We start from the raw sequence: 25,114 nt of genomic DNA on the forward strand, positions 1-25,114 counted from the left end.
TTAACATGGTTGAGTTGCTGATCTAGATTAAAATGTTCCTTCTATAAAAGAAAACAATGGAAGTCTACAGACAGTACAAATATTAATGTATGAATCACATAAAATTGAGGTGAAAAGGACTTTTCTAACCCTTAAGGTTTGGGATTTAACTCCCTGGTAGAAAGCCAACAGGAGCTGAGTACATAATTCTTTATTATAAAATCCTCAAAAACTAAGGTCAGATTCAACTCAAATGAAATTATCACATCTTAGAAGTTCAGTAGATTTGATTTAATTCACTTTTTTGATTTTCAAGTAACTGATTAATTCCCTTTTCAGTTGCTTTTCTGGTTCCCCCATGCCTGCCACCTTTTTATAAATTCCTTTGATTGGTTCATTAAGTTAACAGCTAGTTCTTGCCCTGAACATCAGGCTCTTAGGAGAACTCTGGTTACCTTTTTCCTCAACAACTTAATTGGAGACAAGGGAATTCTGAGCTACTCTCATTTCAGGGACCTTTAAAAACCCCAAAGAAAAGAGATTTTAATGGGCTTAACTACCTGCTATCAAAGAGAAGTTAGACACCTCTGTCCCTCATAAGAGGAATATCACAAATGTGTTTAAACTTCCACACATCCACTCCAAAACAGAGTAGTTTATCATTAACAAACCAAATTACAAAAAGACATCTTTTTTCTGCACAGGAAGGAAGAAATGGAGGTGCGGAAAGAGGAAAAGAAGGAAATTTTCAAAGTAATAAATATTTTCATGATAAATACTCAAAATTAGAATATTTGGCAATATGATTATCATCAGAAATAATTAGCTGGAGATTTATACTGTTATATACTGTATAATCAGAAAGGCTTCCATAAGATTTTCATGGAATAACTTACCATAATCACCTGAGTAGAAAGTAATAACTTGTCTCACCATACAACTTAATAAATGCTTGCAACCCTTTGATATCACTTAATGGATTTGCCAAATAATTACACTTCCTAGATAACTGATCTTGTTGCAAAATGTTGGAGCTGCAGAGGCAACAGTTAACCGTGTATATGGAATATAATGCTAATGAATATCTTCACCCTGTTGCCACCTGCAGTTCCCAAGGGATCAGGCTTCCAAAAAGAATTCTTTTATACAGGTTGTGAATATTTTTTTCTTTAATTTGTTTGGAAAGGGTCAAAGTCAAGGAGGGGGACTTTTTCTCATTGATCCATTTCCTGTATTTAATTATTTGACACAGTTGACTCATGACTGTGTAATTATCTCTTGGAGTGTTTAACATTAATGTAAAATGGTACTGTATTTCCAAGCCAAATGGAATTTTTATGAGGCCATACAACCCTTCTTGGCTTTACTTTGTGTTTAATGGTCATGCTGTAGCAAACAGCAATGTGCAACATGAACAGTGAAACTATTCTCTTAATTATTGCATCTGGTTTACCATATCCTGCCCGTCTAGTATGTTTTAATTGAAGGGCAGAAAAGATCTCTGGTTGATCATTGATGACTTTAAATTGGCACATAATGATCATACTGAGTTCTAGAGGGAGTTCTTCCTAAATCTCAGCATATGTCTTTATGTTAAACAATTAAACCACATCTGGAAAGAGAAAGCAGATCAGTACATTCCTCAGTGGACTCTGAGAAAACTGATTCAGTGGGTTGAATACTTGTTACCAAAAAAAAAAAAAAAAAAAAAGAAGAAGAAGAAAAGAAAAGAAAAAAAAAAAAGAAAGGATTAAAAAAAAAAGAAGAACAGGTGTTTGAAGGAAAATTCCCAAAATGAAATAAATAGTTTCATATTGGCAAGGGCATTTAAGCAATAATGAGGAGATTTCGTGCATTTTATGCAAGGGCACCAGGGGGAATTAGTAACCGAAGAATATAAAGATCTTATTTCAAGAAAGTATATTATTATTAGGATTTGCCAAGACTCATGTACAAGTTAGCTGAACAAGGACTTACTTAGCATTTAAAAGAGAATCTAGAAAATGTTTAGAAAGGGTTAATATGCTGTTCACATTGCCTGAGGCAAATCAAACTAAAACTTACACTTGGGCACATTTGTCTAGGTGAGAGTTAAGGAGAACTTTCATCCACCCCAATCTCCTACGTAGACCACAGCCAATACTGCCTATCCTCTGCCTCCAGTCTCTCACCTTGAACTCCTTTGAACACCCTCCTCTGGGATCCCAAAAGAGAGTTTTCAACAAACAGATCTCTTATCAGCACTTCCTTGCTGAAGAACCATCAATGGCTTCCCATTTTTTGCCTTCAAGAAAAAAATCCAAATTAATTTATCTGACAAATTCTGTATATTCTACCTCTACACTCCTTTCCTAGGCTTATTTTTCTACTACTCTCTATAGAAACCCTCTGTTCTAGCCTCACTGGTTTATTCCTATTCTCCCAATGTCTTTTGTACCTTCTTATTTTAGTGAAAATTTTCCTTGCCCAGAATGTCTTCTCTTAGCTTTTAACTAAAACCTCTTCTGATTGAGACCCAACCCAAATGGCACCTCTCTAACAAAGATTTTGCAACCTTTCTAGTTTAAAGTAATCCTCCCCACTTCCTGAACATCGGCAGAGTACCCATGTTTGTATTATTTATTCATTTACTATTTCTTGATTTGTGTCTGTTTTGTTTTGTTTTGTTTCATGTCCATTTGTTTCATGGCTTAAGTCCCAAATGACTATAAATATGATGCATTCCAGAATTTTCTCTTATATTTGGGAATGCCCAATCTATCACAATTACTCCATATTCTTTCACATAATAGATGCACCTTTTTAAGTAATTGGCCATCCCCCAACCCCTAAAATTGCATTTGCTCTTGAATATAAAGTCCACTTCTGAAGCAAACAATAAATATGAGATGTATCCTATATTTGTTTGCTAGGGCTGCCACAATAAAATACCAGAGACTAGGTACTTAAACAACATTTTAAAGTCTGGAAGTCCCAGATCAAGGTGTCAGTAGGTTCAGTTTCTTCTGAGATTTTTTCCCCTTGGCTCGTAGATGATCACCTCTTTGCTTTGTCTTCACATGGTCTTTTCTTTGTTCATGCATACCCCTGGAATCTCTTTATATGTCCAAATTTCCTTCTCTTATAAGAACACTAGTCAGATTTGATTAGGGTCAACCCTAACATACTTATTTTAAATTAATTATCACTTTAAATGTCCTATCTTCAAATACAGTCACATTCTGAGATACTGAGGGTTAGGGCTTCAATATATGAATTTGGGAGGTCACAGTTCAACCCATAATATATACTATGCAAAACTCTTAGTTGTCTATTCTCTTGTGTCTTCTGCATTTCCAAATAGTTGCACTCCTCAGAAGTTAGAGGAGTTGAGATTAAATCTAATGGATCCCAACACAAAATCAAAAGCCTTAGACTTTAAGTTTTAAATCTGAGTCTCGGGGGTTTCCATTCTCTCCCTTTATCTCGTCACTGGATTTATTTCCACATTTGCTTACACTTCCATTACTATCTTGCTTTTCCCTTCAATTCCCCAGTGTCAAATCTTAATTTAAAAAAATAAATAAATAAATAAAACAATGAAAATTAGAATGTGAATAATCAGCGTGTCAGTTAAGAGTCCTTCAGTTGCAATCAACAGTAACCCAAACTAAACCTTCTTAAACATAAGGGGAATATTTTAATATTTTAAATTTTAATATTTTAAATATTTTAAAATTTAATATTTTAAAAATTAAAATGATAGTGGGACTCCTAGATCAATCCAGGAGTTCAAATAATAGCACCAAGACATGGTTTCTCTCTTTCTTATTGAAGCTTTGCTCCCTTTGGATTGGCTGCATTCTCTGATAGCACTGATTGGGGTGGGGGGAGTGGCTGTAGTATCTTAGCATATGTCTTCTCACCTTCAATGTTGTTATCTGGTAGCTGTTCCCCAAGACTCAAGACTTTTTACTTTTTCTCACTAGAACAGCTCAGAATATGCCCTCATTACTAAGCCAACCCCTAGACAAACACAAGAAATGTTAAATAGGCAGACATAAGGCCCGTGTGCCACCCCTGGAAGTGAGTATGGACCTCTACCCTTACCTTGCACAGGACGGTAAAGGGAGCGATTCTCCAAAAGGAAATTTGGGTTTTGTTAACAAAGAGAGAGAAGATAGAAACATGGCTGTCAAAACTTAGCAAAAACCCACAACAACATATAAACTTAAATCCACCACCCTTTATGATTTAGGGGGAGAGGTAGTGGTAGAGCAGCAAAAACTGATTAAACCATCAAGGCAAAGACCATTTTTGAACAAAGATCCTCCCTTGTACCCCTGAAATTATATCACAGAGGAATCAAATCAGTCCTGTTTGTACCTGATCTGGCCCACTTCTAAGAACAAATTTACTATACTTGCTGGTGCCCAAGTTTTCTCAATGTCTAAAAGCCAAAGTCGGGATTAGGTCTGGAATTCAAGTTATTGAGGATTGTCTAATAAAAGGACAAAGTAATTTGAACATGGAAACCCACCTTCAAACTCTTATTAATAAGTGTGTCTCTGTTGAGCACATGTAGGGACAGATAATTAGATTCACATAAAGACCTAACTGGATCCAGATGTGAAGAAGTCGACAGACATTCACTAAAGGGAAACTGTACAAAATAACCAAGAAGCAAATGGAATTGCAATGCGGAAGTTTACGAAGAATGATGGGTTGAATGACTACAAAGCCTTTCAGGCAGCCTTTAGTCACACACTTAAAGAAATTTATTGTTGCACTGCATATTATTACAGAGCAGCATTGTCAAAAAGCAATGATGTTCCCTGCAGAAAGAATACAATATGGGACACAGAGTCCTTGGGAAAAGCATTTTAAGGATTTTAACTATTCTAGAGATGTCACCCTTTTTATTCATCAGCTTTGTTTAATATTAATTCCACTGTATTAAAAACTAACCTCCATCATTTTGGGATCCCCAGCTTATGCCTGTATTAAGTGAGGAGACTATAAACACTTCTAAAAACCTGACTTGTCTCCACTTACTAGAGGAGATCTAACTAGCTGTTTGTGCAACATGGGTCCAAATGGGTATGTTCAGTCTACGTGTAACCACAACCAAAGGTTAGAAGGAGACAACAGTGACCATTAAAACCATTCACATATGGCATAAGAATCAATAAATGCAAATGCATACACTCACACTACTTGAGATAAAAAGGAATTATGTAGGCCTTGTAGAGCATTTTAAATCTGAAATCTATCTTCTCCCTGGGCATTTCTGAGTAGGAGAAAGAATCCCAATAGCCAAGAATACTCCAAATAGAAGAAATGTCATATGCAAAAGTCCCCAAGTCAGAAATAATTTGTGAGTTTGAGGAAGTGGAAAAAAATATATAGGATGGTTGGATTTTTAAAGAGAAAGGGGAAAGGGATTGACTGGGGACCAGACAGAGCCATATCTACAGAATTATGGATGTGGTTTTCTGGCTTGCATAAGTGAACTATAGTACAATCTTCTAAGATAGGAATGACTGGCAAAGAGAGAAGGCATAGATTTTAATGGAAGATGTTCTGTTTTACATGTCAAGTGTGAGATATCTATGAACGACCTAACCAGACATGTTAAGTAGCATATGAGAATCTGGATATCAGGAGAACAGTCCTGGCTAAAGATATAAATTTAGAAGTCATTACTATAGAGATGGCATCTAAATACAGAAAAATCAAGAAGTTCATCTACTGAGAGAGTGCAGATGGAGAGGAGGGTATGAGATAAAGCAGAAATCACAGAGAAGGCTGAGATGGAGTGGGTTGTAGGATGGAAGGAGAGGCAGAAGAATGTGAACAACAGAAGCAACAGCAGCAACAGCAGGAGGAGGAAAACAGGAGCTGGAAAAACACGGTCCTCATGGTAACAACATGGAGGCCGAAGAAATATCCTCTGGATTTAATAACATGAGACTCGCTGACCAGACAAATTATGGAGTAAAAGGTCCAATTGCAGTGATCAGTGAGGACATTGGAAGTGAAGAAAGAGAACAATGACTAATGTCCTAGCTCTATGATGGCAGGATTTTTACATTCGGTGCTTCTTTTGGTTTCCCAATGTCAAATAATAGGCGGCGTGGATAAAGTAGGTGCTGAATAAATAGTTGTTCAATGTTGACCATAAAGTAAAGGATCAATTTAAACTAAAAGCATTCCACTCCATTGTAGTATTTTTTCCAGCAAAGTTAACCTTCTCACACATTGGCATTGAGGCAACTCTTAGGAGAGTTCATCCGGTGTTGGAGTTTTATCAGTAGAATGACAGAGGAACAAGATACAAGTGTTCTGAGGGCATTTTCTGTGAGCAGCAATAGTGATGGCCTCTGGAAACTGGGCAGACCACAAGGAAAGTAAAGCAAGGTGGAGGCTGATGGACAGAAAGAAAAGGATAGATGACAATGGATTGGAAGTCTCAATGCTGCGACAGAACACAACCTCGAGAGAAGTTGAATACATGATAGGAAAGATAAAAAGTTCATCAGAGAGTGGGGTGTTTGAAATCAACATTTCAAAAGTGGAATACTTTCAAGTGTGGCTCTGGGTAGATGAGGTGAGGCCCCATGTGAGCTGATCAAAGAACAAAGGATATTGGGCTGTTTATCTAAATGGATGCTCAAGTCACCAAAAGTAATCACAGAATTGGGAGAAAAGGAAATTATGCTGAGCCAGGAACTAAGGCCTTTGACAAGTGAAGTGAATAAGAGTCAGTAGATGAAAGCAGTGAGTCTGGGGGGAGGAGGGTATAAGTGTCATGCACCTAAGAGGAGTAACATGTGTATGCACGCAAGTGAGAGACAGACAGACGGGGGAGAGGGAGAAAAAAAAAGAGGGGAGAGAGGGAAGGAAGGAAGAAAGAGAGGTCATAATGGTCTGAAAACTGCAATGGTAAGAGAAACACCAGCCTCACTCTCCCAGAGTTACGTGAGCGTGAGAGATAAAACCAGACTTGTCCCAAGAAGGCTACAGGAAAGTAGTGGCCTTAAGAGAGAGCCAAGCTTCAGTTAGAGCCAAGTAATAAAGCTAATCCTATGAAAAGTTTGAGGATAGGGTGGGTTGAACAAAGAGCAGATGACCCACAGATCAGAGTAGTAGGGTTTAGGAAGGAGGAGAGACTGAGGTGGTTGGATCAGAGCAGGATAGGGGTGTGATTTTGCTAATGATGGGTGGCCAGAGAAGTCACATGGCAGTGACTAAGATAATAAGGATGGATAGCAATATCCCGATCATCTTGGCAAGAAAGTGTAAGCTGTGGTGCGATTTGTTTTTTTTCTGATATAGGTAAAATGCTGTGCAAGGACTGGCAGGGCTTCTGAAGCAGCTGTGTACACTGTCATGGCATTCCAAGGCAATGATTTTCAAAGTGTTCCTTTGGAGTAACATTTTGGCAACAGTTCATGAAGTTGTGCTTCACATTGTCTCTAGGTAAGGAATCCAGAAGCAGTTTAGTTGGGTGGTTCTGGCTCAGGCTGTTTTCTGAGAATGCAGTCAAGCTCTCAGTATGGCTGTAGTCATCTGACAGCTAGACTGGAGGAGGACCCACTTCCTAAGCCAATGTGTGAATGTTGGAAGGTATCAGTTCCTTGCTGGTTATTAGTCATATGCTTAGTTCCTCACCACGTGGACCTCTTCATAGGCTAAGTGTCCCTATGGACATCTCTGTGGCAGGTAATGTCCTCCAAAGAGTGGTCAAAGAGACGAAGACCAAGACAGAAGTCATAGTCTTTTATTACCTAATCTTAGAAGTCACACGATATCAGTTCTGCCATAAGCTATTGGTCACACAAACTAACTCTGATACAATGTGGAAAGAAAATAGCTGAATGCATGTGTACCAGGATGCAGGGAATACTGGGGGCTTTTAAACTAGGGTTGGACGTGGTGGGTCATATGTGAATACACATTTAACTTTAAAAGAAATTGCTATGCTGTCTTCCGAAGTGGTCAAATTGTTGTGCATTCTCATCATCAAATATTGCGCATTCTCAACAAGTGTTCCCTTGCTCTAGCACTAGCTAGCACTAGCACTTTGCGTTTTCAGTGATGATGATGGTTATTTATTATTTTTTTTATTTTTTATATTTATTTTATTTATATTTTTATATTTATTTTATTATTTTATTATTTATTTTTACGATTCTATTAGGTATAGAGTTGACTAATAATATTAAATATCTTTTCATGTGAACTTCCATTGGATTTTAAGCTCTACTAGCAGGCTTATATGTTCATGCTAACCACTGAATCTTCAGCCCTTAGTACCTGGCACATACGGATTTTTAGTACATACTTCTTAAATAAAAGAATGGGAGAACCATTATGTTCAAGAAGAAGTTACAGAACCCAGTCTTTATTTCTGGTCTTGCTAACCAAACCTCCATAAAATTTGGAGAAAAGGAAAAGACAGGCAACAGAAGGAATTACTAAGTTTCCTTCCTTGCTTCAAGGCAAAGTCAGGGATAAGAATGGACCCTGGGAGGCAGTTTATGGTCATAGCTGCCACTCCAGAAATGCCAGTGTGGGCTGGAAAGAAGCAGCAATATTGAGCAGTGCTAAAGAGTGCCTAAAGAGCCCAAACAAGGAGATGCACATGGCAACCAGTCTTGCTTTATAAACATAAATAGAACTAACTCCAGGACGAATCACATGTAAGTTCTTCCCCTTCCCTTTCTCTTATTACGTCTTCTATTCTTCATTTTTCCCTTTTTCTCTCTCACTGTCATCATCACAAATGTCTGAGTAATGGTGTTCCAGCACTGTCCTTTAAGTGCTATGAGTAGTGTATATCATAGAGCCCTCACAACTCTAAACCATGTACTGTTATTATTCTCATTGTACAAATAAGAAATTAAGGTTTACAGTTTGCTGAAGGTCATAGTTGACCTCCACAGCCAGTTTCACACCAAAGCCCCAACGTCTGCTCTGTCAAACCAAAAATCATGCTACCCCACTCTACACAGCCACCTGCTCAGTGAGAAATTCTTTGCCGGTCTCATCCAACACATTTCATTCTGTAGTACTCTACTTCTGGTTTGCCTGTTTCCTTGGACATGAAGGCCTAAGGCCAGCCTACCATATAGATCAGTTAGGTAATATGATTTCAGGGAAACTAGGAAGGCCCTGATGTCCTGAGTTCACAATGATTGGTACGTAATTCATTTTATACCTCAAGATTGCAAAGTTAATTGTAACATTGCCACAGAAAGGTAAGATCTTAGTTGCTTATCAAGTTAGTATGGGTGGAAAAAGAAGCTGAGAGGTTTTGTTGGCAGTAGAGAAATAAGAAACTCAGGATCAGTGAGTACTTGAGAAGATGTGGGAGAAAAGATACAAAATTGGAAGACTAGAGTCACCAAAGGCACAGAGAAGTTGATAAGTACTTAGCAAATAAATGAATAAATAAAAGATAATCTTGAGCCACTTCTCAAGTTTAGCCCATTGGGAATTCTGGCTTTTGTTGTGCTCAACGTTCTTCTTGGCAGAGTGACAGGCTAAGGAGTCTCTCTGCCATCAACACTGCCCTTCAACTTAATCAATTGGGAAACGTGGATAAATGGTGACTCTCATCCAGTATGAAAGCTAAGGAAACAACTGCCAAGTGATCCACTACTTACATTATCTTTAACTCCATTGAGTTAAACATTGTGCTATTCAAAGAGAGCATCCAATGATTTTTAAGTAGTTTGAATAAAGTACAACATATTTTCCTCCAGCACTTTCCCCTTAGTTTTTGTGATCACATATGTCAAAGTAAAGCTAATTCACGGAACTTATGAAAACAGAGGGCTGAAGAACAGAGATCGCAACTACTATAGTCCCGAGGGTTGAGGGTCAAGTCCAGATGCTAAGAGGCATCGACATACACTCTGCATTGATGTGAAGACTGCGATGACAATGGGTCATGGTTGTGGGACTGGGAACTAAAGCAGGAAATGGGGATGGACTGAAAACAAAATAGGAACACCTGTATCTCCTTCTGCTCTTATGTCCTACACTAGAATCCAAAATTTGCTCATTCAGACCTTTTTCAGGAGGCTGACTGTGTTCAATTTACATAATGTTGACAGGAACAAACAGTGTAACCGGGAGTTAGAAATGCAATTATCCAAGGGTAGGAAGTGGATGATAAAGTGTGGGCAAGAAAATGTGTTTTGTACATGTTGAATATGAATTTCTGACAAAGCATTCACACAAAAATGTCCAGTGTAGACAGGAGTCTAGAGATTAAAAAGAAAGTGATTGGAGCTAAACATAGAGGTTTGGGAGATATCAGCATATAGACTGAATTAAAATCCCTCTAGCCTAGCTCTCCCAGACTCAGAATCCAGTCATTCTTGCTGAATGTCTTTGCCAGACACTGGACCTGATTATGCTCCAGTTTCTGTTCTTAGATCCCTGCCCTGTGCCTCAGCTCCCATTTTGGTCTCTTACCTCATTTAGTCTGAGGCTGGGACCCTTCCTTTGTTCTTTCTTTCTGGCCCCTTTCTAACTTCTCTTTGACTCTGCCTTATTTGGTAGAAAGATTGACCCCATGCCTGTGCCTGGTGTATCGGTCCATCACGGTGGTGTGAGCGCCATTTGGCCCTTGCTGCTAGGGGGAGATGTTCTCTATTTGCCACACCTCATACATGGGTCACACTGCCTAACTGGGCATCACAGTAAAAGCCACTTGTGTGGCCATCCTTAAAGTCCAGGCCTGTAGCTTCCTGACCTCCAATTCTGCGTTCACCAAGTTGCCACCCAAGGAATATATTAATTATTTTATAAAAACTTAGGCCAGTGTCCTACTGAACGCTGACCATCACCTAACAAAATATTAGGGTGATACAGGCTCAGCCTCTCTAACCCATCTTATCTGGTCTGTTTTTGCCTTCTGCCTCTCTATATGGCACTTCATAGCCCCTACTCAAATTCGTCCATTCACATTGCCTTTTCTCTGACTCTTCCTCTCTCACTTTCTCAGTCACTGTAAAGCTGCTCATTCTCCTCAGGGTTTCTGCTAAGCCTCTTAGCTCTTTTGTGCGTGCCTACAAAGTTAGGTTGGGATTCCCAGGAAACAAACCCTGAGATAGAGATCTGCATCTAGGAGGTTTATTGGGAGCACTCAGTGAAACATCACTTGTAAGGAAGTAGGAGGGACTGGGCAGGGGAGAAATTGAACTATACTGCTTTTGCACCAGGGACCTCAGCCAATCCTACAGAAGCCCTGAAGCTGGATGGTACATCAACATTATCAAAAATTAGAGGCAAGGGCCAAGTCTTTAAGACCCAACATTAACTAGTCATTGGACAGAGGCAATTTCCAGGAATGTGGGGAAAATTTTGGACAAAGCAGCTCCATTCATCTAAGAATCATTGCAGGGAGAAGAATCCTCCATAGACAGAGGAGAGGTACTGGACCTTTCCAGAATGTGTAATCATTCTTTTTTTTTTTTTTTAAGATTATTATTTATTTATTAGACAGAGAGAGAGATCACAAGTAGGCAGAGAGGCAGGCAGAGGGGGAGGGGGAAGCAGGCTCCCTGCAAGCAGAGAACTTGATGCCGGGCTCGATCCCAGGACCCTGAGATCATGACCTGAACCGAAGGCAGAGGCTTAACCCACTGAGCCATCCAGGTGCCCCCGAATGTGTAATCATTCTTGAAGGGGATCTTGTCATACTACTACATCCTGCTGCATCTTCTACCCATCTAATGAACCCAGCTTCGTTCTTCCCCCTTTTTTTTTTTTTAAGATTTTACTTATTTATTTAAGGGGGGTAGTGAGAGGGAGAAGCAGACTCTGCATTTAGCACAGAGCCTGACATGGGGCTCCATCCCAGGACCTTGAGATCATGACCTGAGCCGAAAGCAGATGTTTAACCCACTGAGCCACCCAGGCGCCCTACTTCATTCTTCTGTTTTAAATAAGTCCAGATTAACTTCATATTAAAAATAAAAACCTTTCCCCACTCTCCTTCCTCCTCAAGTATTGCCCTACTTCATTATGTACATGTAACCAGCTGTATTTGCAGCATTCATGATTATTGTAGGTGAAACAAGACCTACATTACCAGTGAATCCCATGGATGTAGAAATCAATAAGCTATTAAGCTGTTATGACTATTTCACTCTAAACCATCTGATCCACGGGAACTCCAGGTGCTATTAACATAACAGACTATACCAGATACATCTGAATCCATTACAAATAATTTTAGTACATGCTTAATATACTTTAATAAAAAAAATTTAGGGACCCTGAAACTCTACCCAGTAAACACATTGATACCTGTGCATCAGTATAGTAATATCAATATAAAAAAAATGTTTATGTTCTCTAAAACAACTACTTATCCAACTTTTTGAGTAAGAAAGTCCTCCTCAAATATGCAGTATGGTTACCAGGAAAAGATGTACTAGGTTTATTGTCAGGAAACCTAGATTTGAGACCAAGCAAAGCATATTTACCAGCTGAGATCTTGTACTTTGAAGTTTTGAAACTAAATATTTCTCATCTTGTAAAATGGTAATGACAATGGAACCTACTTCATAAAATCAACCAAAAAATTGAACAGTATTAAGAGTAACAAAAAACTAGTATTAATTACGGCTTGCTAATTATTCTGCAAATTGCATTATGTATATCTTCCTATTTGAAGCCTTACTAGAACCCGAAAATGGATGCATTATTGTTGTTTCTACTTTTAAAGAATAAGCAAAGAGAAACTTGCAAAGATAAAGGAGCTTCCCCTTGACCAAGACTAGTATTAGCCATCAGGTCTGTCTAATTCTAGAGACCATGGTTGAAGTCTCTTGCACTCCTGCAGTAAAACATATTTGGAGGTATTTTAAAGCTGGCAAGTCCTCATTTTAAATGTTCTTTTGTTTCATCCTTTGTCTTTCTGAAGTGTCTTTTGTCCCTGCGCTTGTCTTTGTGGTGAGAAGGTGGTGAGTGCAGGGTCCATCTAGCCTATCAGCTTGTTGGGACAGCTCATCTCAGAGCTTTATCCTGCTGAAAGGGAGGACATGGTGACAGCATCACTGTTGCCTGGAGGATGTACAAGTCTAATTTATGTTTGCTGTCACTGCCAGGTGGCACTGTCACTCCCAAAGTCCAAAACAAAGACTTCAAACAGAAATTTTAGCACAGTTTAGTAATTCTTATAAGACTGAGGGTACATCATGTATTTAAGTGATACTTCTTACTGATTTATTTGTAGGTTCATGAACATCCAATGATACTAACATCTTATTCCTTTTTGTAAATTCAGAAAGGCACCACTCTTTAAATATATTTTATTATTCCAATGATGTAAAGGGTAGGCTTAGCCTATTTCCTTTTTTAATTACTCTATTTCACTGTGCCAAAAAAAAAATCTGATTCAAAATGTATCAGAACTCAGTCCAAAATATAAGCTGTTCACCTGTAAAAATAGGGTTGAGGGGATTTTGGAAAAAATGCAATTACTTTTTTTTTTTTTTTTTTTTTTTTTGGATACAAAAAACTTTAATTGCTCACTTTATTTTTCCAAGGTCTCTGAAAACTCAAAAGAGGGGCTAAACAGATTCTGGACTTTATAAAAGAAATTAACTTCCCAGATTAATATATTGTTTGCCAAGTTTCAGTTTAGAGTGAATTTTTACAACCAAGTTATAAAACTCCTGAAAATACCATGGGGACTAAGAATGGAAAAGCTCAGAGAACTCCAATATATCTGATGATAACCTAAGAGCCAAAAACACATGGCGAGATTGCTATCCCAAATGGTGAAAAAGGGACAGAGTCAGTTCATATGGTAAAATAAAAGATATATTTTATGGCATTCATATATTTTGAAAGGCGTGCCATAGGGTATTCTGTAAAACTTTATTTGGATCTGTGGGAGACTGAATGACTCATTGGCTGGTAATGGGATACAGAGCTCTCTGCTTCAGGGCCACCAATACAAATCTTCCCTCGGATGAGAGTGATATAAAATTGTTACAATGGATCGACTTTTGTTTAATCCCCACTTACCACCCACCCCTGCACCCTGCACTCCCCATGCCTTCCCCCAGGCTTCCAATCTTGAGGCTGAAAGATCCCATTTACACCTGACAGCTATATGCATGTGGAATACAGTAAAAATCAATGCTTCCTGTTTATTGCATCTCCTCGATGGTCAATAAATAGTTTGTGGAAATTTGAACAAAGACATTAAGAAACTGATGTCACATATCACAACTTATTAGCAAATGTACTTAAAATCTCCTTAGGGCTTAAAAATCAGCACAGAATACAAGGAAAGTGTCCAACTAATGAAAATTTATGCAAAGAATGAGGTCATAATTGAGTGGAGTATTTAAAAGACGTAAAGGGAAAGGAAACATTTCACTGGGCTTGTCCTATGGACTGAGCATCTGCTAAGTGCTTCCACTTACAGAATATTCCATTTTTGCAGTCCTCTGAGATACAGCTATTTTATTTACAGGTTGACAGGAGAGGAAACTAAGGCTTATGGAAATTAATTTGCTCACAATGACACAGCCTGGAAGAGATGGGGTTTAGAATCAAACAAAGATCTGTATGATTTTGAAGATCATCTGTTGTAGCCTTTGGTGTTTGAGAGTGTGCTGGACATAAAACTAATTACAATATGTCCCGTAACAAACTGAAACAGCTACGCTGCCCGTGAATCTCCACCACCTAGCTCTCCAATTACAAGGATTCTGCTCTCTCCACCAAAAATCTGAAGTGCTTTGAGCAACCTAATTTGCAGTCTTCCATGGGAACACACCCCATAATGACAAAAACATACATCTCTATCCTATTAAAGGAAACGTTCCACTTAGTGGCAAATCTAGCAGACAGAACACCCAGAGTAGATCTTTTTTTAACACCCCCTCTTTTCTATGGCAAAATTATTTGCAGGAATAATCAAGAAATGAAACCAGGGGCGCCTGGGTGGCTCAGTGAGTTAAGCCTCTGCCTTTAGCTCAGGTCATGATCTCAGGATCCTGGGATCGAGCCCCGCATTAGGCTCTCTGCTCAGTGGGGAGCCTGCTTCCCCCTCTCTCTCCCTGCCTGCCTCTCTGCCTACTTGTGATCTCTCTGTGTCAAATAAATAAATAAAATCTTAAAAAAAAGAAATGAAACTAATAATAATGCTCAGAAAAGAATTACAAACAGAAAGTTCTATCAAAAATCATACATAAAAGTTAGGTAAGTAATTGTCTAGTAACTAAGGAGTAGATTTTAATAAAACTGAAACACCTCTAAAAAGTACAAAAATACTAAGTTGTGCTACAGATGTAACATTGTATTTTGTATTTGTTCTTCAGTTTTAAAACAATTTTCAAGAGTTAAATTGAATTTTAGATTTATTTATTTATTTGAGAGAGAGACAGATATAGTGAGAGAGAGCACAAGTGGAGAGGAGAGGGAAAACCAGACTCCCTACTGACCAGAGAGGCAGAGAGCCTGATGCTTAATCCCAGGACCCTGAGATCATGACCTGAGCTGAAGGCAGGTGCTTAACCGACTGATCGACCCAGGTTTCCTAAATTAAATTGAATTTTAGAGCTATTATTCAATTACAATAAAATATTTCATATATGAAATAAAATTTGTCTCCCAGTGGAAAATCTTTGCAGTTCACATTTTACCTTTTCAATACGGATTTAAAAATCCAAAGGGTTGCATAGGATGACAGGATTGAAGTCATTCAAGTTATGTCCCCTGTTTATCAACAGTTACTCTAAATCCACTTTTTAAAACCCAGGAACGTGTAGTGCCCTAGGAATTGAAGACAAAAAATCGTTCCTGAACATCCTGAATCCTTAACAAACTTCTCCAAACAAGCAGCACTGAGTCCCTATGTAGGAGAACAAATTCTATCACTGGGAGCTTTCCAAACGAACTTCCACATCAAAAACACCGTTTATTAAAGGACAAGCAATAAAAATGTGCTAATTTGAAGCTTTCAGATATATTATTAAAAGTCACCCTTATAATTGTTTAGAACTTAACCAAAAAAGATTTTTTTTTTTAAAGAGGGAGAAGTATTTTGTTACTGACATCTAGAATTGCCAATGCATGGTTATAATGAAAACCAAGTGAGTTTTATTATTGCTTTTAAGTTTTCTGTCATTGCTGCACCCAGGGCAGATGACGATCACTGTCCCTGCTGTCGCTGTGCCACCAGCTCCTGCACCCGTCTCACACTGGCTCACCCAACATATCTGCAAGGGGATGATACCTCCTGTAAGGCAGGGGATACATAACTCTTCCTAACAATAGTGAGAAACTCTGTGTGGAAATCTTGCTTCATGGGAGAAATATCAATTTTTCTGACACTAGGTGGCATTTCCACTCAGTGCTCATTTGAAACTACATACCCTTGACCACCACCCCCAAGTAACAAAAAATAGAAACACCTGCCTGCTTTGGGTGTTTTTGTCATCTTCGTCCTAGGTCCTCCTTTTATCACTAAATCTACTGACCTCCTTACATCTGTACTCGTGCATCCTTCTCTCCACCACATTACAACGGGTTAGTTTCCAAGACCTTCCAAGGGCAAGTCCCTACATATATACACTACATTTTACACTCACTTGCCTGCTCAGGGACTTTGTTCTTAACATTTTTACTTATTTCTCCTGCATCATCAATTTCCCCTCTTTTCCAAATCATTTTCATCATCCTAAAATTATACATATGTTTATGTACCATTAAAAAAAAAGAATTGCTCTCTTAACCCTCCTTTTAGTCTCCATCACTGATCCCTCCTTCTCCTGACTTCTAAATGTTAGAGTGACCCAGGAATCCGTCTTTATCCTCTTTCCTCTCTCTATATATTGATCTCCTAGATAATCTATCTAATCACATGGCCTGCAGAATCACCTAATAGTATCTACATTTATATCTCTAGCCCAAACTCCCCATTGCATAGTCAACTCCAATATCTAACAGCCTGATGACATTTTCACTTGAATATCAGATAAGCATCTCAAACACAACATATGGTTCCTCTTACACAACATACCTGGATGTTCCACTCCCCCAGCAGTTTTCTTCATCTTCGTAATCAGCACATTGTTCAATCAATTGTTAAGTTGTTCCTGGACCTCACATATAAGCCTTGGCAAATTCAGCCAGCTGGACATCAAATGTATCTCAGGCTCAACCGCTTCTCAACAGCTTTATGAGCCACCTTATTGCAAACCATCATTATCCCCGCTGGGAATGCCACAAAATGACATCCTACCTGGTCTTGAGAAACCAACAGTTCTTTCTCCACACAGAAGTCAGAGTTGTCCTCTGAAAAAATATGTAGATCACATGACTTCCCTGCTCAAAACTCACCAGTGGCTTTTTACTACACTGACCAGAATATCCAAAGTTCTTATGACAACTTGCAATGGCCTATGTCACCTACCTGTGCCTACCTCTTTAGTATCTCCTATCACTGACCCCTCACTCATTCTACTTCAACTCCACCTCGACTTGCACTTTCTCAGGCCACAACTAGGCCTACTTTAGGCCTTTGCATTTGCTATTACATCTGCCTGGAATATTCTTTCACTTGATCTTTGTGGCTTGACTGTGCATCTAATTTAGGTCTCTGCCGATCTGGACCCTCATCAATCAAAACTTGACCAGGCATTCTATTTAAAATAGTGCACTCTTGTTCTGCTTTATTAGCGCTTACCACAAACGGATATTTTGCTATGAATTAAGCATAATGTGATACTGGACTATTCCTATGACGATGGTACCAGAGAGCTTATCCAATTAGTTATGACCACGTAAGACTGACTGTAAGGGGCCAGAAACTGGCATTGAACTCAGAACTCTGAAACTCGAAGGGGGAATTACAGAGTATAGGTCCACTTGCTAATGCTGGAGTGTCCAATGCTGCAGCAAAAATGGGACATCAATGCCCACCAGCAGTGTTGGGATAGCCAAAGGGGTTGTCAACTATTCCAAAATGCCCCAACACCAAGGTGTAACGAAGTCGCTATGAATCTCCAACATTCATTTAGGTGGCTGTCCTAATGCGCTTTAAATGTGTCAGGTTCACTTATCTGTTTCCTTTCCTATTTATAATACCACTTTATTTTTTTTTTTTTGGATAGGATTTAATATTTAAATGTTCTTAGACTGCACCCACCTGAAGCCAGAAAGAGGGCCTAAGTTAATAGATAGAATTTGTAAGGAAAGCGAGCTTAAGAGTAATGTTTTCCATTATCTGTTCAGTTATCTTTACCATCAGGTTGGCATGGCCTTAAAAACACCTTTCATACCTATAATTCTAGAGTTGTTTCATAGCCAGTTGTTTATATTACCATGTTTCATTGACTTGTACATTCAGTATTAATCTTCCAAAGCCTGCCACAGTATCTGGCTTATTCATTTGACTTTTTTTTTTTTTTTTAAGTGAATACCATTCCAGATATCCTGGACATGTAAATATGTTACCAACATATCCAACATAGGTCCTTGGGGCGGGGGGGCGGGGAAGATGTACATGTGATTAATGTTAGAGTTTTGACAACTGTTTGAGGTAGATCTCAGTCAAATTTCATACAAATTATTTTAACAGAGAGAATGTAATATAAGGTTTGTTAATTGACTATGCAAGAATAGAAAATCAGGCAAATGGGAACACCAAGGCATCAGAGAAGTAGGAATTACAGGAAGCAACTGGCACACGCAGGGCGGGGAAACAAAGGGAAGAGATTAGAATTGTTAAAACTCGGAAGTTTAGCAGAGAGGGCAAAACATCTGGGACCCAGACCTCTGGGGGGAGAGCCACTGGTAGGATGAAGCTTGCTCTGTGAATGTTGGAGAAATGGCAAATTGGAGCCATTTGGTTACTGACTGCTGCCGCCAACCCTGGATTCACCTTGACAGGAACGAGGAAACAAAAGAAAGAAGAAAGTCCCTTTTTTACTCCAGCCTTCCAGTCTCCATTTAGGACTTTATTATAATTATATAAGTATTTGTTTACTCTTTGTCCTTCTCATAAGCCTTTGAGTTCTATTGCTGTTTGGTCCACCATTAAATCCGTCAAGTCACCCTTAGGATGAATTCATGAGTAAATGGATGAGATCTATTCATTTAACCAACCAGCTTGAGGGATGGAGAGGTTGTTGGAAGGTAAGAGAAAATTCACTCCGAGAAAGTAAAAGCTTGAGGAAAAACAATACTTTTCCTTAGAGCATTAATAATTATGTGCTGGAAATTTTTAATAATTTTATTATGGTAGATTTATAGATTTTTTTTAACCTAAAAGCATGCTTGTTCCATATTTTATCAATTTTGTTTGCAGTCCTCCAGTGAACATAAAACTGAACTTCTTAAAAAATAAAATTTCACAAGTTCAAAGTATATTGTTGTGAGCACGGTATACTTTGAGTACTCTCCTTTTAAGATTTATAAATTTCATGAATAAGTCTGCTTTAGAGTAATGTTTCTCCATGGTTGATGGCAGCTCATGAAAATGCAGGTTAGACAGCTTGGCTTATTTCTAACACTCCTATCTTAAAATCTCATCAGAGCCTTCTAACTCTGCCTCCCAAAAGAACTTTTTACTTTTTAACCTCTTTATCTGACCTTCATATCTGTACCTTAATTGGAACATTCTGAAATCAGATGGGACGCAAAGAGAACAGCATTTTCTCCCTCCCGTCACTGAACATTATTTCATACAAAAAGATATGTTGGTCCTGAAGACAACACCAAGAGCAGAATGAAAGGATGCCAGTTAGTGAATCATTTTGAAAGGAAAAAGTGGCCTAACTTATACTGTGTTGTGTCTTGTGCCTCAACATCTCCCTTTAGGCCCAGCTATACAAACGAAAAAGGAAATGCTTGAGGCCAAGTAACACAATGCAATTCGAAAAAGTTGTCTTATTCAGAGATCTAAATATATAGCTCAGGAAGATACCGGTCAGGTTCAAAACAATGGAAGGAAAAGATTATTTAAAAATAAACGACATGCTTTTAAAAACATATCTGGTCAGATTTCCAAATGACCCATTCTACTTCTCTATTTTTCCCAAATGCCAGTTTCCTCAAATAAATCAATTCCATGTGATAAGCTTTAAAAAAGAGACCTGTGGTATGTATAAAAACATTAAATATAATTTGAAATTTAAATTGTGTTCCAAAGAAATTGTAGTGCATTAGATTGTGTTCAACATTTACTGCTCTTATTTAGTCCATTTACATACAGCAATAAAAGACAGTTAAACCATTAAATTACATGACTTTCTCAAAATTGCTCTTCAATTATGATAAAATTAAGCTCTTTGTGTCCTATTTATAAACATGGATAAGTAGCCAATACATTGCAGATACCATTGTACTATAACCAAGTTTAATTTTCAATAGTTTCCTCAGGGCTTTAGTCATTTACTGATATTGGCTGATAAATTTGTATTTGTGTGTGTGTGGCTGTCTATAGGCAGTGTCAAAATTATCTCCAAGGAAGAGAAGAACCACATAACTCCTTGAAAATTGCAAAGTATACAATAGCACTTAACTGTGTAAAATATAAATCAGTTTTGAGAAAATGGAAATTTGAAGTTAACCACAAGGAAAACATAGAGGGGAATTATCAGTAAACAGTGCTGCTTTTCCCTAGTTTAAGTATTTATTTTGTACTAAAGAATTTATGGCTTATGAAAGATCTCAATTCTCAGTGATTTCTAAAGATGGTTTCAGCCATCTTTACAATTCAAAGAAGCCTACAGTCCTTGTTCCAGGACAATGTTGTGTGATGAGAAAATAGAGTTTTATGCAATTGCCCCAACATTACTTTTTGACTAGTACGTCCGCTTATTTATACTATACAAATCCACTAAATAAACAATAAGGTCTCTGTTCTATCTAGGCTATAATCTCATTGGGAGTAACTTCCCTTAAGTCCAAACTTATTTCTTGAACAATTTTAAAATCCCAGAAAGTAAATAAGGGTCAATAAAGATAAAATCAAATTATAACCTGTAATATTTACTAAGATAAGTAAATCCAAGAGAAAACCAGCAACGCTCATCAGGCAAAATTTATGAAGTTGCTTCTTTTGATTTTCTATTTTACATCCACATCTACATAGCCCACATTGGAGTGGAGTGTTGGCAACGTTCTGGTGAAATTATAAAAAGCATATAGCTAGTTGGGAAAACTTAGGCCAAAAGACTGTCTTGTGTTCAATTAGGAATCCTGAAGTAATCCTGGCTGAAGCAAGTTCATGGCTTGGCATATAAAGAAAGATGATGTACTGAGGTCTGCAATTACTACCAGTGAGACAGAAGTGCATTTTAATTTATGACTGTCATCTGCGTGATTTGAAGCAAGAGCACAGGCCCATGTGGAGATATGCATCTGCTCCATTCAACACAAGCCTGTTCATTACTCCCATGGAAAGACTGGCAAAAGGGAGAGGGAACCTGAATCGAAGATTTGGACACCACCGTCAACACCTGTTTCCAGTCGAAAGCTGCTGAACTAGTTTCTATTTGCAAAACTAATTGAGAAAGTCAAGAAGTTTTGCAGCAGATTAAGAAACACAGTGGGCCTGACTTCCCCAAGGAGAAGTCGGGTGCTGCACCTTATGAAAATGCCATTTACAGGAAAGACCAGTCATCTGCCGCCAGAGGATTGCAGGCAAACTTCCCTTGGTGCCCTGACTTCTAGCCTGTTTCTTGACCAGAAAGGGGATGCTACACTGTTGAGGACTCTGGCAATCCTGGGGGAGCTATCCAGGGTGGCACCAGGAGCCAGTGGGGCCACGTAGAGGACACATACACTCTCAGTCATGGCGCCGATCTTAGTGGGAGAGCAGAGCTGCTTCTGACAGATGCAGAAGACACATAAAGCCACAGACTTAAAACAAAAATGGTGACAAATGTCCAGACAGGCAGTTTGATTGCCGATCTCACCTGGCAACTCTTCATTCTCTCTGGCTGTAGATATCAGATAAAGATCTTTGTTTCTCTCTCCTTCTTGTCTGATTTTGGGAAAGGTTTCCCCATTTTGGGCCTTCCATTATTTTGGCTGACAATCCAAATCATGTCAACATGCAAAATCAATTCCACTGTCCTTGTTGGATTAACGAACAGCTCTCCTTTTAGCCAACTAATGACAGTTGCCATACTAACAATGATAAAACCACCAGTTTAGAGTTAGACGTAATCAAGATTGTAATTTTAAACAAACTGAATTTTAACTTTTTCTCTGTGAGATGGAAGAAGCAAATTATATTGTAGTTTGAGAGGGAGTCACCAAAGACAGGGACTCCCAAACTTCACTGCACATTGGAATCACAAGAGATCTTTAAAAAACACTGCTGCCTGGCTCCAAACTGGAACATTCAGATTTAATTGATGTGATCTGGACACTGGGATTTGTAAAAATTGCCCAGGTGATTTTAATATGCAGCTAAGTATGGGAACCACCATTGTAGTTCTACAGCTTCCCAGATTCAAAACTCAACATCTCCACTTACTAAGTGCATGACTCCGGAAAGATTATGTCATCAGCTAATGGTAATGATATCATTGATTGTGAGGATTTAGTACAAGAAGAAAAGTGCGTACTACAGAGTAAGTGTTCAATGAGTTAGCTGAAAAATGAATCACTAATAACAAGCATAATAAGTACCAGCCCGACAAAAGAAGCCTGTTTATGCGATCTTCTTACAAATTCCTTAGACTAATATCATTCATTCAAAACACATTTACTAAATAATTTGCCTAAGTTTTCCACGGCTGCCATCACAAATTACAACAAACTTAGTGGTTTCAAACAACATAAATGTATTCTCTTACAGTTTTACAGGTCAGAAGTCCAACACAGATCTCACTGGGCTAAAACCAAGGTGTTGGCAGGACTGTGTTTCTTTCTGGAATCCCTAGGGGAGAATCTGCTCCCTTTCTTCGACTTGTAGAGGCCTCCCACACTTCTTGGTGCATGAGCCCCTCCTCCCTATCGTCACAGTCAGCAAGTTGCCTTTCTCTAACCCTTGTTCCAGTCACAGTGCCTGCTGACCAACCCTCGCTGGAAATGGTTCTCTGATTTTAAAGACTCATGTGATTAGATTGAGCCCACTTGGATAATACAGACTAATCTCTCCATCTCAAGGTCTATAGTTCCAATCACATCTCTCTTTTTTTTTTTTTTTTTGCCACGTAAGCCACTATATTCATAGGTTACAGCAATTAGGGTGTGAACATCTTTGGAACCACTATTCTACCTACCACAGAATTGCTGTGGGCTTGTATCATGTTCCCTTTAAATGTCCTCTTGGATGAATAAATTCCTCCACTCCTCAAAATCTAGGGTAAACTCTTTTATACTTCAATTCAAGTCTTATAGAAATTATAAAATTTGTACTGATCATGTCTACCCATGTTACCTAGTAGTTGATAATTGTAGTGAGCAGTTAACCAAATCAATCCCAGGTCGTAATAATAGTGATTCTGTGATGACTTTCTAAACTCTTTTGTTGATTGTATCTCTTAGGATTCAGAAACAAACTGTTACACAATTTCCCCCAAAACTTTAGTTGTTTTTTGTTTTAAGTTGCCAGATCCCTTTCCCATTGTAATAGCACTTTATTGTGCAAATTCCAAACACTATGCCAAACCCCCAGCAAAAAGCTCCTTGAGCAAAAATAAATAATGAGTTCCCACCAGGATTGGCCATGACACTATGCACACCTTTCTGGATAATCCATCCTTGCTCTGTAGCACCAATTGACCCTAAAAAGTCTGGGCAAGTTCCCAGAAACCCACACATTTTGTCAGAGAGAACGGGTATTATAATCTAGAAAGACTTGCCTGAGCAATCATCTGCCATCCAGCCAAAGCCTCACCTTGAGAACACACACTTTGAGATTTCTCCTTGGCACTGCCACCTACCCGTGCTACTCCAAGGCTAGCTTGGTGACACCATCAAGTTCAGGGTAGTTCACACTTACATCCACGGCACTTCTTTAGCTAATGTAGCTGTGACTTATTACATTCTCCTTCCTCCTCCACCTCCTCCCACTTCTGTCCTCTTCTGGCTGCAAAGTGATTGATAAGTGTCTATCTTTCTCCCATCTCTGGAGGTCAAGAGCTGGAGAGTCAGGGTCCTAAGTAGTCTTACTGTGGTGGAGGGATAACTGGAAGATAAGGCTAGGTAGGCACAGCAGGGCCAGATGATGGAAGGTTGTGGATGCTGGGCTAAGGTATTTGGGCTTGATTCAGTAAATGATAAGGAAGCATCATAGGCCCCTGGGTAGAGGACTGACACGAAGACAGTGGTATTTTTCAAAAGAACAATCTGACAGTGCCATGTGTGATGACTTAGAAGCAGGGACAACATAAAGAGAAGCCAGTTAGGAGACTATCACAAAAACCAAGTCCAATTTGATAAGAGCCTGAAACAGTATGACAATGTACGTAAAGCAGGAGCAAGGATAAATCCAAGAGAATTCAGAAGTGGAAAACCCCTTGGGCTTAGTGACTAATTTTATATGAGTGATAAACTTGAGAGATTTCAAAGCTGACTGTAAAATGTAAAGCCAAGGTAGGAGGAAACTGGTAGTGCTTCTGAGACAGGTAAGGGGACAGGAAAGGGACTGTGGTTTAAAAAATGGATCAAATTAACAATAATAGCACCTATGCTACTCCTTGATTATAATCCATCAATCCCTTCTAACTTATCTTCATATAAATACCAAAGGCTTAACATCACTCATAAGACCATGCTTTAAATCTCTATAATTTTATCTCTTACAGTCCTTTTGATAATTAATATCTCAGTATTTTGAATCACTTAAGTTATTTTCTGCCTGTAGAATTGGCCCATGTCTGGTCAAATACAGAACTCCTTTGTTGGGATTATTCCAAGCAATGTGAGACATCATATATGGACGCTAGTTAGAGAAAAAAAAATGTGAGAAAAACCTTTCTCTTTTCTTCTGGTCATAAGGCTGATGTAGCCTTGTGATTGCTAGTAACCATCTGATGCCAAGTGGAGAAAGTCTCTCTGAGATGAGGCCAAACAGAGACAAGCAGAATGAGATAGAGAGACAGGAACCTGAAGCCTCATATAAATCCCTGGATCCAGCCAAGCCTCACTAGTT

The sequence above is a fragment of the Enhydra lutris genome, unplaced genomic scaffold (genome assembly GCF_002288905.1).
Source record: "Enhydra lutris kenyoni isolate GAN:26980312 unplaced genomic scaffold, ASM228890v2 scaffoldscaffold9, whole genome shotgun sequence".
In the NCBI taxonomy this organism is placed as follows: Eukaryota; Metazoa; Chordata; class Mammalia; order Carnivora; family Mustelidae; genus Enhydra; species Enhydra lutris.